This window comes from Rhinolophus sinicus, chromosome 2, assembly GCF_057876585.1.
Source record: "Rhinolophus sinicus isolate RSI-liver-muscle chromosome 2, RSI-T2T, whole genome shotgun sequence".
Taxonomy (NCBI): domain Eukaryota; kingdom Metazoa; phylum Chordata; class Mammalia; order Chiroptera; family Rhinolophidae; genus Rhinolophus; species Rhinolophus sinicus.
Genome location: NC_142502.1, coordinates 87,251,779 through 87,265,043, shown reverse-complemented (window position 1 = coordinate 87,265,043; position 13,265 = coordinate 87,251,779). Strand labels below are relative to the sequence as shown.

At 41.7% G+C, this 13,265-nt stretch overlaps 1 protein-coding gene across 1 annotated transcript in view; it reads right to left on the bottom strand.

The window, feature by feature from the left end:
- Positions 1–6,749, bottom strand: part of ELOVL5 (ELOVL fatty acid elongase 5) — an 86,577-nt gene extending 79,828 nt beyond the window's left edge. The window contains exon 1 of the mRNA XM_074333089.2: positions 6,703–6,749. The gene's annotated coding sequence lies outside the window, so the exon portion shown is untranslated. The remainder of the gene's footprint in view (positions 1–6,702) is intronic.
- Between the last annotated feature and the right edge of the window lie 6,516 nt (positions 6,750–13,265).

Genomic DNA, 13,265 nt, shown 5'->3' with positions numbered 1-13,265 from the left:
CTATTTCCAGTACTCCGTATCCTTCCACCCAACATAGTCAACCATTTAATGCAGACAAATTTATTCTTTCAAATTTAAAATGTAATGTTTATCATGCGCCAGCTGTGTTCCAGGCACTGAGCCGTTGCAGTAGGAATGCAGATGTACAAACTATATACAAATTTGGTAATTTAAACACAGAAATAATTGAGATTTTTAGCAGCCAATTGCCATTCAACTTCACAAACACTGAAAGACTTCAGTTTGTCAGATACTATGCTAGATGTTAGGAATAAAAAAACTTCAAGGACCCCTTCTGCCTTTAAACTAGGAAACAACTAGTACTATGTACATAAATGTTAGAAGCCAAGATACCCATCAACTAAGAACTTTCTGTCAAGGGACCTGTGAAAAACATGCTAGAAGCATGGAGGAGTTTGGCAAAGGTATCTCTACTCTTCTGCCAGCAGCCCAAAGCCAGAGCTGGTTCAACTCTTTGTCATTCTGTCCAAGCCCTGCCTTTCCAGGTTTTAAAAGTTCAAATTTAACTTGATATTCCAAAAATTTCAAATTTTACATCACATTCAATTGTTTTTATTGTTCTCATCTATCAGAATATTTTAAGACCATCTTACCAAAATATCTATATTTCAAATTATGGACTTACATAACTGTCAATTCATACATTAAATTTTAAATATGTTTTTAAAGATACATATAAAGGTCTAATATTTTATTCCTATACCCCAAAGCATGCCTTTTCACATGCCCCTTGACAGGTAGCTCTTAATCAGTGTATCTAATTTTTATTAAATAGCATTTTGTACTCTGCACTGTAGTTGTCACCTGACTGTACCAGCTTGCTCAATCCATGGGGTGCTTGTACCCTCACTTTAAAGACCACTGCTTTAGATCGTAAACTCCATTGGAGGGGGAAACATTGGATTTTGTTCATTATTTACCCACAGATCTTAGTACAGTCCCTAGGATATAATGAGAGTTTAATAAATATGTTTTGAATGAGTGAACTCTTACTTCTCTCACCATCACTATCACCACCCTGGCTTCTATTTTTTGCTCCAGAACTCCAACCCTCTGTCAGATAATCATGTCCCAGGAATATTGACTCCTCCAAAATCTATGTTAGTAAGGTCATGTTCTCATTCTTCCCCCATGGAGAGACTTAGGGTTCCCAGTACATATATGATTTAGAGGGAATTCCCCCCCACACACACACACAATTCATCTTATACCCTAAGTGTAAACTAATTACCATGACCACTGGATGAATTACTCCATATTGTAGCACCACATTCATGGATAAAGCTGCAAGAAACGCAGAACTGAAATGACTCCGCAACTTAACTGTGGGTATTCAAAATAAAAGAATGCTTGGGATTCAATGCCAGAGTTCAAAGAAAGTGTTTTAGTTACGTCAGAATCAAGTTCTTGACCAATTAGGTTCTGGATACCGCTGGAGCCATCCCAATCCTTATAACCAACCTATCAAAAGTGAACCCAGGGCAGGTGCAGTAACAAAACTGTAACTTTCACCTGTTTTTTTTTTTTATAGCATCCATATGGTAGTTCCCCTAGAAGTGATTGCTGAATCATCTTCATTAAGTAAACTATTTTATTCCTACTTCTCTCCCTTCTCCTGCTGTCTTTATTTATTTTTAAATTCTAGTAGCATTTTTCCTTTTGCTGTTAATTTTCATCAGTGGTCTCAGACCTCCTCCAACCACACACTTCCAAGTATATTAGAAGGTTGCTTCAATGTTGCTCTTGAGAAAGAAAGTATTTAACTCTCTGGAAAATTTATTGTTATTGCATCTGTAGTTGGATTAAGAAATACAATGGAAAGTTTCCTTAGAATGCAATTCTCATTAGTGAGACTGTTGTTTCACTTAAGGATGAAATACTGTATGTGCTTAGGAGATATTCACATGACATGATGAAACCTGCCTTTTGAGATAAGGGATAAGCCTGTGTTTACCAGTAGACATTTCAAAGTTGACTAAAATATAGGCCAAGTACAAGCTAGTTTATTCTAAGGATGCCACTATGCAGTCTTCATTGGTTTCTGTCTTTTTTCTTTTTCTTCCCTATGATCTTGCTTTTTTCCCTCTTTTCTAGGTTGCATTTTCTGTTATCTTGTTGCCAGAGGTTTCCATTGGCCTGTTTTGTCTTTGCTGAGGCGGATAGAAAAGTAAAGGGAGTTTCCTTTCCTCCTTAGACCTTGGAGTCAGTTCCATACTCTCACGGTTGCTTTGCGGCTATTCCTCTTCATTGCTATTCAACAACGGGACTGAGGTTTATCTTGTTACTGTCCTTGAGTGTTCATCTTGGCGGATGTGAACCAGTTGCAGGCACAGCCCATGCCTGGTCTGCCATGTTGTTTTCCCCAATGGCCAGGAGAACCTGTGTCAAATAGCAGGTGCTCATAAATAGCTGCTGAAAGAATGAATAGTTTGAACGATTTCTGGATCTCTAGTTTTTTCTTCTCCACTTCCTTTAACTCTCTTTAGTACTCTACACTGGAGCGACTGGCCTATGAAAGGAATCTCTGTCCTCTCTATCTACATTTACTTCCTAGGTGATATTATCACCCCTTTTTATGGCTTTGGATTCCATCTATACTCTGCTGACTCCCAAATGCATTTCTCCAGCCCAATTCCAAACTTACATACTTAACTGCCTATTAATGGCTTCTCCTCTTGGATGTCCAAAAGTCATCTCAAAATGAGAATAATAAAAAATGAACTCTTGATTTTTCCTCAGACCTGCTCTTTTCATGATCTTTCCAGCTCTATAAATGACAACTCCATCCATTTTCTCAAGCCAAACTCCTTAGAGTTATGTTTAGCTCCTCTCTTTCTCTCACATCCTACATCCACGCATCAGCAAAATCCTGCCTGCTCAATCTTCAAAATATATCTAGAATCTGTTTACCTTTCACAATCTTTACTACAACCACCAGTTTAAGTCACTTGTCAGGTGTTACCAAGAATTTTTTAATAGTCTGCTAACTGGTCCTTTACTTCTGGTTTTGTCTCCTACAGTCTATTCCCAAACCAGCAGCCTAAGTGATCCTCTTAAAACCAAAGCCAGATCATATCCCATGTTTGCTTAATAACATCTCATCTCAGTAAGAATAAAAATCAAAACCCTTACAATAGTCTGTAAGGTCCTTCGTGACTTAGCACCTTACCATTTCTCTGACCTGCAAAAGCTACTGTCTTCCACCCACAGTGGCCTCCTTCTTATTCCTTGGATATACCATGCACTGGACTTGGACGTGCCTCAGGGCCTTTGCATTTACTCTTCCCCAATGTCCAGAATAATTTCATCCGAAAGCTTTATTTTACTCCTTAGAACTTATCACTTCTGACATACTCTAGGTTTATTTTTAATATTTGTTTATCCCTCTTCCCTCCATAAACACATTGAGGACACAGACTTTGTTCTGTTCTCTGCTGTATACCCAGCACTAGAACACTGCCTGGCACCTAGTTAAGAGCTCAAAAAATGTTTATTCAATCGCTAAATGAATGAAGACATGAATGGAAAATTGAAATGCCAATCAGTAAGATATGCTTTTACTAGGCACCACTTGGCCACAAATTAAGTCTAAGAGAAAGAAAATACCAACTACAATAATTTAAAAATGATTATTTATGGGTATTGTTTTTCTGTTTCCCATTAAAGTCAAGATAAGTTTTCCCTGCCACTTGCTAGGACAGAATTTCTTTCCTAATCTCCACATAACTAGAGCACTCTGTGTAGGCCTTTATCTCTTATACTATTAATATTGTAATTATTTGCTTATTCTTCTCTTCCCCAACTCAAGGCCAGAGAATTGTAATTCATTTTTGCTCCTCTAGCATCCTGTTCTGCCAGATATATAGTAGGCACTCAATAAACATTTATTGAACTAGACTTTCTTTTATTTTTTCCTTTATATTTTTGCTTTTCAAAAAAGTTTATTAAAATACAGCTAACATACAATATTATATTAGTTACAGGTGTACATCATAGTTATTCAACAGTACCCCCCTGGCACTATACAGAGTTTTTACCACATTATTGATTATATTCTCTATGCTAAAGAAGTGATCACCATGATAAGTACAGCAACTATCTGACACTGTACCACGCTATCACAATTATTATTGGCTGTATTTCTATGCTGTACATTACATCCCCAAGACTTACTTGTTTTGAACTAGGCTTTCAAAAGACTATTTACTTTCTCATGATAAAGACAGCAAATAAGACATAGTAGGTTGTTTCAGATAATGCAAGAAAGACTTTTGGAGGCCCGAATTCATTTCCACAGTTTCATATGGTTTGAGGATAGGGTAGGCAGCTTCTGAAAGTGCTCTCAATGATCTGTGGCACCTGATATTCATGCCCATGGGCTGGACCTAGAGACTTGCTCCTAAATGACAGAAAGAACATGGCAAAAGGGATGGAATGACACTTCTAAGATTAGGTTTAAAAAGAAGTGATTTCTATCTTACTGGCATTCTCTGGCTAGCTTCTTGGCTTGCATACTTGGATGAAACAAGGTGCCATGTTGGTGATACATAACAAACTAAGCGTGGCCTCTGGCCAGTAGACCCCTAGTAACTGAGGTCCTTGGTATGACAGCCCACGAGGACCTGAATCCTGCCAATGAGCGCATGATGAACTTGGAAGTGGATCCTTCCCCAGTAAAGCCTTGAGATGACTAAAGGCCTGGCTGATATCTTGATTGCAATCTGTGATAAACCCTGAAACAGAGAACCCAGCCAAGGAAGAAATGCCCCAATCACTCACGTACAGAAAGTTTGAGATAAAAAATATTGTTTCAAACCACTAACTTTTAGGATAATTTGTGTTTTGAAGCAATAGCTAACTAATACAGATGGCATCAATAGTTTTACTTTTTAAAATGGAATCAAGAGACAGAAGAATTGCAATAAAGTTTATTTACTTTGTCAGAACAATCAAGGTACACCTAGTATTTTGATAACTGTATCAATATTCCAGTCACAAGAATTTGTCTTTCCCAATGTTTTCTCATATTACAGAAAAACATTTACACATATAGGGGTAGGCTGCCAAATTTCAAAAGAAAGCAGTACAGATTAAGACAGGCCACTCTGTAAACACATTGAGCTGCTGCTTCATTGAAAAAGGGCTTACTGGGAAGGGACCCTCATTCCCAACCATCAGCAAACATTGTCTCAACTCAAGGTGCTAGTCAAGTGCCTCAAATTTTCATTTCATTTATTACTTTGAATTAAGGCATTGCAGGTTACTATTAATATTAAAACACAGACAAAAAACACAAATACAAATGTATGGGAAAAATAATGTGCTGTACTTTCATTCACTAGCAGGCAGACCCAATTAGTTCATTGGATAAACCAATTAAGAAGTAACTAAGCTCCGAAAGTGTGAAAACCTGGAAAATTGGCTTGTGGTTATATAATCAAGAAATATTTCCAAAGACTGGGGGTGAAAAATAACACAGTGGGTATTTAGGACAAGCATAAAAAGACAAAGTTAATACTCAGGAAACATTTAGGAATGCTCTACTCACTTTTTAAATTATCCTAGGTACCTAGCAGGGTACCTGGAAGTCAGTGGATGCTAAGTATATATTTTCTGACTATTCTTTGGGGACCTGGTATGTGCCAGGAGTTGAGACAGTAAGTCTACAGTACTTGGTACAAAGTGATGTACCTTAAGTGCAAAAAAAAAAAAAAAAAAAAAAGTGCTAAGGCAATTCAGACGTTGGGAGAGGATAAGAAAAGGGGATTGAAGCAGCAGGACCTTCTACTTAAAACTACTCACTTCCCCCTTTCTAGGTCTCAACTTAAAAGTCACCTTTTCAGATTGGTCTTTCCTATTACCCTAGCTAAAATCAAGTCTCTCCTCTTTATTTCCCCTTCGTAGGCCATTAGTTTACACTTAGTTCACAGCACTTCTCACAATCTGAAATTGTTTTATTTTTATCCCTACCTTCCTAATTATTGAAACTTCAGGATTGCGCAAACAAGTCTGCCTTGTTCACCAGGATGTGCCAGGCATAAAGTCTGCACGCAATAGATATTTGTTGAATGACGGAATGTAAAATGTGAAGTCAAAAAAGGGTACTGGTGTAGGGATGGAAAAAAAGCTGGGTGTCCAGACATGGATTCCAATCATAGCTCTTCCTCTGACGAGCCGGGCCTTCTTTGCACTTCGTGCTCCGAGCACCTAGGAGGGCTCCTCAGCGGCGGGCGCGGCTTTTTTAACCGACCCCCCCGCCCCCACCCGCTACCTCCACCCCGAGTCTCGACCGCAGCCCCTCCAGAGTCCCCACCACTTCCGGGACCCCACACCCGCGCCAGGCCGCGGGATCAGAGCCCGCCTACCGGGTCCCTTCCTCCACTCGCGGGGCGTGGGGACCGTTAACCGCTCGCGGCGCAGGGCGGTGCCCCCGCCCCCGCCCCCGCCCCCGCCCCCGCCCGCGCCGCCTCTCGGCCGCACTCCGGGATCCCGCGCCCTCGGCGTCTCCGCCCCGCTCCCCCGCCGCGGTCACCCCATTCATCCCGCGGCCGCACCCGCCAATCACCGCGCACACTCGGCGCCGCATCTGGCGATGGGGCGGGGTCTCGCCAGGCGCGTGCTCGCCGCTTCCCCGTCCCGAGCTCGCGCCCGCGCCGGGTTATTCCCGGCCAGTGACCCTACCTCGGCCTCGTCCTCGCGCTGACCCGGCCAGGGACTTAGTGTGGGGATGGGAGAGGCGCTCAGCTCGGGAGAGGAGCGTTGTGCGATCCTGGCTGCGGAATCCTGGGATCCGAGGGTGGCCAAGTCCCGGGGGGAAAGCGGCCTTGACTCCCGCTGGCCCCGCGCCCCTCGGATCCAGCGCTCAGAGCTTTCGGATCGGCGCGGAGGACGTTGCCAGTCCGGAGACACGCGACTGGCTAGAACTGCGTGGGGCGGGAGAAAAGGGGAAGATGAGGCAGGAAGAAGGTGTGCTTCTGTGTGCAGCGCAGCCCTAGGCTGGTACTAGGGAAGGAGGCCTCTGGAGAGGAACCTAAATCGTTACTCAGGTTTCACAGTCATCTTTTATAATCCGTGAATTAGCCCTGCGCTGTAGATTTTGTTAATGTTTGTCCAGGATGCCGATAGTGAGGGTAAAACAAAAGGCTGCTCCTGTCGATGTTAAAATTATATTTACTTTTTGTGTCATAAATTGTGATAATGAAAGTATCTTGGTATATTTCATAAACGGACTTTTTCTTTTTCTCTTCTGAGATATCTTTCATAATGTCTTATTCACCAGGAAGGATAAGAGAAAACCTAGTGGCTTTTCTATTGGCGGCAAAGGTTGACTCCCTACTTCCTCCCCCTGCACTCCTCCGCCCCACCAAAAAAGCCTTAAAGACACAGAAAGCAGTTTGACCACGAACCGCAGCTAGATATTTTCACTTCTCATTTAATCCTCCTAACCAATCTGTAGATACAGGCATTATCATTGGTTTTGGATGTCAAAATAGACGCAGAGATTAATCTGGCCAAGGTCACAGTCCGTAAGTGAAAGTTTGGGCCCTTTCCACCCTTCTTTCCTCCAGACCATGAAATTTAAATCCACAATAAATTGAAGGTGGAAAGGAATCTAATGCTCTTGAAGTCCTTAGCTAAGAGTGGTGCGTCTGGCCAAGTGCAAGCACCTCTTGGAGATGGGTTTGCATTTCTTGAGAACTCTTTTAAGTGCATAGTTTTCATGCCAGAACTTTGAAAGGAAGGGGGAGAGTTCCTTGAAGCTCTGAAATGCCAGGTCATTTATGGGCTGATGCTTTTCACAACCCAGGCTTGACCTGAAACAAAACCCCTTTTCGTAATTCAGTATTACCAGCCCAGATGCTGGAGGGCTGCCCAAGGCTTATTCAAGGACTTAAGTCTTTGTGGCAAACAGAACAGGAAAGCTGGATCAAAGACAGACTTAATTAGGTCACAGAATGTTTTGGGGCAGAGAAAGTAGCAAACAATAATCAGACTTAACCCAATCCGATTGAACAAATTGGCCAAGTATATCTGCTCCTTGCTCTTTGTGGTGGCCACGCAGGATGGGTAAGAAACTTTTCCTGCCCGCTGAAAAAGATTACAGTTGAGGCGCATTAGTGAGTCAAGCGTATGAATAACAGTAAAGGAAGGCAGCACATAAAGTGAGAATAGATAGATACAAGACAAGAATTATGGCAGATGTGTTGGGGTGTCCGGTTAGTTCAGTTTGTTAGAGCGCAATGCTCATAATGTTGCCGGTTCAATTCCCACATGGGCCAGTGAGCTGCGCCCTCCACAAGGACTTGATTTGGAGCTTATGGGTCCTGGAAAAACACACTGTTCTCCAATATTCCTAAATAAAAATTTAAAAAAGAATCAGAGGTGATTTAAGAATAATTATTTAAAAAAATTATAGCGGATGTGATGAACTTTGACCCAGCAGTATAGGTCAAAATGCAGAGGAAGGAAGGCCGGTCCTTTTAGATTCCAACCTGAGGAGTCAGGACTTGCCTTCACCAAGAAGCTAGAGTGGTCTTTAAAAAGAAATGCCCACCCAATACCTTAAACATCCTTTAATAGCTTTCCCATTGCACTTTGTACAAAATCCCAAATCCTTAGTATGATGTAAATACCTGTATATGAGCTGGTCCTGCTTACCTGCTTACATATTCGCAGGGTACCACTGTCTACACTTGTGCCATAGTACTCATCTCTTTGCTTTTCACAGATGAAACTTTTTCTCACCCCAGGCTTTTTACACATGCCGTCCCTTCTTTCTCCTGGTCATTCACTACCATGTCCGTACCTCTTCTCCCAGTTCATCTGTCCTTCCATCTCAACTTCAGGTTGCTTCCTCTGACAAGCTTCCCTTCTGAACAAAGCCCACCATTATAACTCTCTTAAGATCCTTTTCTTTCCCTCCGCCCACACTTATCATAATTTGTAAGATTTGTGATATTATTTGTGTGATTATCTTTTCAATATCTGGCATTGCACCCTTTTTTCCCCATAGGACTTATAACAATCTATAATACATATTTATTTGTGCAATTATTTATTTTTATGTCTGGGGCCCCCTTGTGTTGGGGCTCCATACAGACATGGTTTTGTTTCTCATATCCAGTGGTTAGCACAATGCTTGGCACGTTGTTAATGCTCAATAAATATTTGTTGAATTAATGTTCAGGATTAGTTGATCTGGAATACGTGTTGGGGAATAGTGGGAGACAGTAAGGTACCACGGAGCCAGATTGGGGGAGGGGGTGCAGAGAGAGGCCTTTCTACCCAATCAGTTATTTCTGTACTGTTCAATATGGAAGCCACTAACCACATGTGGGTACTGAATACTTGAAATGTGACTGAAGAACTAGATTTTACATTCTATTTAATTTTAATGAATTTTACATGTTCTAAACTATATTTTAAACAATGTGGGTATGTGAATCTACTTTATCAACTGTACATTTTATGAACTCTAAATACATATCAAGAATTTTGGTGAAAATTTATCCTTGGAATTGAGAAGTATTATTTAAAGACCTCATACAAAAAATGGATTTTAAAGACCTCATACACTGGATTTTAAAGACCTCATACAAAAAAATGTAAAAAAATCTCTCTGTTTTCTATTGATTACATGTTGAAATGGTAATATTTTGGATATATTGGGCTAAGTAAAATATATTTTTAAAATTAGTTTCACACACACACACAAAAAAAATTAGTTTCACTAATTCTAGGTATATACCCAAAGAATTGAAAGCAGGGACTAAACATACGCTTGTACACCAATGTTCATAGCGTCATTATTCACGATAGCCAAAAGTGGTAACACCCAAACATCCATCTACAGATGAATCAATAAACAAAATGTCGTATGTGTATATAAAATGGAATATTATTTAGCCTTAAAAAGGAATGAAACTCTGACACATGCCGCAACATAGGTAAACCTTGAAACATTATACTACGGTGTTTCCCCGAAAAATAAGACCTAACCAGACAATCAGCTCTAATGCGTCTTTTGGAGCAAAAATTAATATAAGACCCAGTCTTATTTTACTATAATATAGGACCGAGTCTTATATAGCATAATATAATATAAGACCGGGTCTTATATTAATTTTTGCTCCAAAAGACACATTAGAGCTAATTGTCGGGCTAGGTCTTATTTTTGGGGAAACAGTGTAAGTGAAATAAGTCAGTCACAAAAGGACAAATATTGAATAATTCCACTTATATGAAGTACCTAGTATAGGTAAATTCATAGAGGCAGAAAATAAAATAGAGGTTACCAAGGGCTAGGAAGAAGGGGAATGGGAAGTTATTGTTTAATGGGTACAGAGTTTCTGTTTGGACTGATTAAAAAGTTCTGGAAATGGATAGTGGTGCTGTTTACACAGCATCGTGAATGTACTTAATGCCACTGAATTGTACACTTAAAAATGGTTAAAATGTGAATTTTATGTACCTGTTACCCCAATACATTTTTAAGGAATTCATTTCATTTCCTACTTTTTAGTTTTAAAAAATGTGGCTACTAGAAAATTTAAAATCGCATATGTGGCTTTTCTCATTTTATTTCTATTGGACAGCACTGGGTTAGACAATTGGGAACCCTGGGAGAGGGTGAGAAATTTTCTGTAATGAAGCTTTCACTAATGTCTGTGACACCAGAAAGTCTGCTTGTAAGGAGTACAAAAGGGTAGCAGATGATGAACCCAAGAATTTAGGAAGTGGTGGAATATGTTATGTAGAGAAAGACACTGTCGTGCAGGGTGTCATGCGGGGTCTCTGGTCCCACTCCCCACATAAGAACGCAGGATATGGTGAGGCCAAAACAGAACACCCACGGAGCCATAGATGGAGGAATCATACCACTATACTCTCGCTGGGTTGGAGAAACAGGAAGCAGGAGCCACACTGTTCGCAACCCTCACTGCACCGCTTGCTAGCTCAGCCACCATCTTCTTGCTAGCCCCCATTTTTCTGCTAGCGTAGCCACAGCAGTTATATTAGAGGCCAATAGCTCACTGGTTACAGCTGACGGCCAACTAGCCACAGCTGATGGCCATCCAATCACAGTTGATGGCCATTTACTACCTGAGCCAGCACCTTTCCACGTGAGGCCGCACTCCTGGCTCTGTCCCCACAGGCACATGAGGAAAAGCCCAAGTGGAAGGGGCTAATGCATAGTCAAGTTCAACCTGGGAAGGGCTTTATTTGTGGCTGATGCGAGAATGTTCTAGAGATAGTTTTCTCTACTGTAATGGGATAACTTGGCAGTAAGCCCAGCATGGTGTTCCTTAATTGTTGTGGGATCAAATGAGTACCACGTGTGAAAGAGCTTCCCAATCTGAGGTGAGAGTCACAGGTAAGATTAATCACAGGTACGGGATTTCTTCAATGTGTTGGTGGTGAGGCTTTCCATCTGGCGTCTGCAGAAAAGCTGTAGCTTTAGGGAGTTTTCTACCCATGTCACATATTTTATCTTTCATATAAAACTGTGACAGGCACATCCATTATGACCTCCTGCTACAATTAGAGCACTTCTCCAAAATTGCCCCGTTACCACTTTAAGAATGTTGCTCTTAGGGAACGGTTGTCCACGTGTTCAAAATCGTTCTGCTGTTTATGAGGTTTTCCACCACCAAGAAGCCAAGCAAGTACTGACCCAAACTCAAGAATGTGCTCTGTGCCCAAGGACCAAAGGTATGTGAGAAGGTGGCGGGACAACACTCAGAGTCAAATCCAATTGTTCAACTTTGTCTGATGCTCAGGGAAGCCAGTGTGAGATATATGACCCAGAACTGCTGCAGGGTGGATCTTGTGGGTTCACAGGGATATGAACCACGCTGGGCCTCTGGCCCTGGTCCCAGCACAGCCTTACAGCCCTCCACACAGTTTAGGAAACAGTGCAGCTCCTTGGGCTTGTCTCAGATTAAGAACGGTCAAGGTTGGAAGTAGAAAACCAGGTCCATCCTGGTCAGAATGATGTATGCTTCACCAGAATGAAAATTTCATCTGGCTTGGGCTGGAACTGGCTCTGACCTTGGGAATAAAGGAAGGAAAGCCGAAGTTTACCAGAGAAAAGTCTGTATACCCAGAATATGAACTTAATATTCTACAAAACAATGCTGGGGTCTTCTCTGCCCAAATGAAATCAGAAGCAAGTAAGACTGCTAAAAAGTTGGAATCAAATACGTTTTTAATCTATTTATTGCTGTTGTTGATTGGTTTAGTTAGCTTAGTTTTTTTTTAAAGATCCCTGAAAGGCCTGAGATTATATCCTGGTCTGACCATTTGTGGGGGCAGAGCCCCAGAAAGTAGTTTACAGGCTCTCGGCCTCACGTGGAGGGGTGCTGGCTCGGGTAGTAGATGGCCATCAGCTGTGGCTAGCTGGCCGTCAGCTGTGGCCATTGAGCCGTTGGCCACTAATATAACTGCTGCGGCTACGGAGGAGAGTGGAAGAGAGTGGAGGAGAGTCGTCAGTCGGTTGGCAGAGAAAACGGACAGCAGGTCACACGTCCAGTGAACCCAGCCTCCAGTGAGACCGTAGTGGTATGACTCCCCTACCTATGGCTCCGTGGGTGTTCCTTTTTGGCCTCACCATATCCTGCGTTCTTGTATGGGGAGTGGGAGCAGAGACCCCGCAGGCTTCCCCGCACGACACCATTCCAATAGCTATCAAAAGTCAGTTCCTGGACCAACTGTCTACAGTATAGGTGCTGGTATGGGATGAAGGAGTATGGGAACTTTAATGTCATCTAAATTCCCGCACCTTAGACTTGGTATAAATAGTATCTTAGGTGGGACTTTCCCCTTCACTCCTACTCTGATGGCCAGATCATAGCTAGGACTTTGCATTATGTTTCTAGATACCACAAGTAATTGAGTTGCTAGAGCAAATTGTTCCCTTTTGTAAATTCCAAGAAAGCTGTTTCCATGCTCCACTTTATCGAAGGCTTCTATGGTTATGTTTGCTGTTGACAAAGTAGGAATTAGAGGTAGTTATCTGAAAACAGAGAAGAAGATCCACTTTGGCCTGAATCTCTTAAGTAACTGGTTAAGTAATTGGTTAACTTAACCTGGTAATGATTCCAGGATCCACAATTTACCATTTCAATGGGAAATGTGAGCATTACACAGATTTCCAGGAAAGGAAAAGGCACAGGGAAGAAGAATTCATCTATTGAATGCTTTTCATTGCCGGGTATTAACTACTAAGACTTGGCTCCATACAG